The sequence below is a fragment of the Rhinoderma darwinii genome, unplaced genomic scaffold (assembly GCF_050947455.1).
Source record: "Rhinoderma darwinii isolate aRhiDar2 unplaced genomic scaffold, aRhiDar2.hap1 Scaffold_682, whole genome shotgun sequence".
Classification (NCBI taxonomy): Eukaryota; Metazoa; Chordata; class Amphibia; order Anura; family Rhinodermatidae; genus Rhinoderma; species Rhinoderma darwinii.
Window position 1 is genome coordinate 57,501 of NW_027464241.1, and position 2,500 is coordinate 60,000.

The following is a 2,500-nucleotide window of genomic DNA, read 5'->3' on the forward strand; positions in this document are numbered from 1 at the left end:
CAGCAAAGCGCCTATTAGATTAGTTAGGAAATAGGGAATTAATAAACTGGGTACAGAGCCTCTTTAACCCCTATCCGCACCAGGACGTAACTGTACGTCGTTGCGGGAAGTTACTTCCCGCACGAGGACGTACAGTTACTGAGTTAATCCCGGTGCACACTGTCGGCGACAGTGTGCACCGGGAATCGGGAGGTCAGCTGTCGCCGACAGCTGACACTCCCCTCTTGCCGGCCAGCGGTCCTTTGCCGCTGATTTCGGCGCATTAACCCCTTAAATTCGGCGATCGGGTGCAATCGCCGAATTTTAGGGGTTTCTAACATATCGGCAGACCCCCGTCCGAAATCGCGGGGTCTGCCGATAGTTAGTATGGCAAACGGAAGCCAAACAATGGCTTCCGGGTCTGCCATGGATGGAAGCCCATCAGGACCAACCTTCGGCTGGTCCTGATAGGCTTCCTGTCAGAGTGACAGAAAGTCACTGTGTCGTTCCCGATGCACACTGTCGGCGACAGTGTGCATCGGGAACTTGGAGATCAGCTGTCCCCGACAGCTGACACTCTCCAGTGTTGCCGATCAGCGGCTCATCGCCGCTGATTTCGGCAATTAACCCGTTACATGCGGGGCTCGATTGCGATCTCCGCATGTAGCGGGTTTGTAGCGCATCAGCAGCCCCCATGCAATCGTGGGGGCTTCTGATGCTTGTGATGGCACCCGGGGGCCAGACAACGGCCCCCAGGTCTGCCATGTATGTCAGCCTATGAGGATCAGCCTCTGCTGATCCTCGTAGACCAACTGTCAGAGTGACTGTGACGTCACACTGACATTTGGAATACGTTACACTACCTAGGTAGTGTAATGTATTCTAGCAGCGATCAGAGCTGCAGGTCAAAAAAAGAAAGTGTAAAAAGTAAAAGAAAAGTTAATAAACAAAAATATAAAGTGTAAAAAGTAAAAAAAAGTTTATAAAAATGTTTTATAAAAGTGTAAAAATAAAAGGTTTTGTTTTCCTATAATAAGTCATTTATTATAGGGAAAAAATGAAAACGTTAAAAAAAAGTACACATATTTGGTATCGCCGCATTCGTAACGACCCAATCTATGAAACTATAATGTTAATTTTTCCGCACGGTGAACGCCGCAAACAAAATAAACGGAAAACTGTCAGCGTCGCTATTTTTTGCTCACCACCCCTCCCAAGATAGAGAATAAAAAGTGATCAAAAAGTCGCATTTACCCCAAAATGGTACCAATAAAAACTACAACCCGTCCCGCAAAAAACAAGACCTCCCACAGCTTTTTTGACGAAAAAATAAAAACGTTACGGCTCAAAATAGCGTGTCCCAGAAAATAAATTATTTTATAGAAACGTAATTTTATTGTGCAAACGCTGCAAAACTTAAAAAAATCTATACACATATGGTATCGCCATAATCGTACCGACCGGCAGAATAAATTAAAACGTAATTTATTGCGCACGGTGAACGCTGTAAGAAATAAAGAATTTAAAGCGCCAAAATCGCTGTTTTTTGGTCACCTTAGCTCTACAAAAGATCCTGAGGGGCCAAAATGCTCACTATACAGCTAGAAAAATTCCTTGAGGGGTGTAGATTCCAAAATGGGGTCACTTTTGGGGGTTTCCACTGTTTTGGTCCCTCCGGGGCGTTGCAAACCCGACATGGCACTGAAAACCAATCCAGCAAAATCTGCGCTCCAAAATCCAAAAGGCGCTCCCTCCCTTCTGAGCCCTGCTGTGGGTCCAAACATCAGTTTACGACCACATATGGGGTATTGCCGTAATCGGGAGAAATTGCTTTACAAATTTTGGGGTGCTTTTTCTCCTTTATTCCTTGTAAAAATGAAAAAATTCTATGTTTCCACAGAAAAATAGGTGATTTTCATCTTCACAGACTAATTCCACTAAATTCTGCAAAAAAACTGTGGGGTCAATATGCTAACTATACCCATAGAAAAATGCCTTGAGGGGTGTAGTTTCCAAAATGGGGTCACTTTGGGGGGGTTTCGACTGTTTAGGTACTACAAGACCTCCTCAAACCTGACATGGTGCCTAAAATATATTCCTAAAAAAAGGAGGCCCCAAAATCCTCTAGGTGCTCCTTTGCTTCTGAGGCCGGTATTTCAGTCCATTACCGCACTAGGGCCACATGTTGGATATTTCTAAAATCTGCAGAATCTGGGCAATAAATATTGAGTTGCGTTTCTCTGGTAATACCTTCTGTGTTACAGATTTTTTTTTATTACAAATGAATTTCGGCAAAAAAAATGAAATTCGTAAATTTCACCTCTACTTTGCCTTAATTCCTGTGAAACGCCTAAAGGGTTAAAATATTTTCTGAATGTGGTTTTGAATACCTTGAGGGGTACAGTTTTCAAAATGGGGTGATTTATGGGGACTTTCTAATATATAAGGCCCTCAAAGCCACTTCAGAACTGAACTGGTCCCTGAAAAAATAGCCTTTTGAAATTTTATTGAAAATATGAGA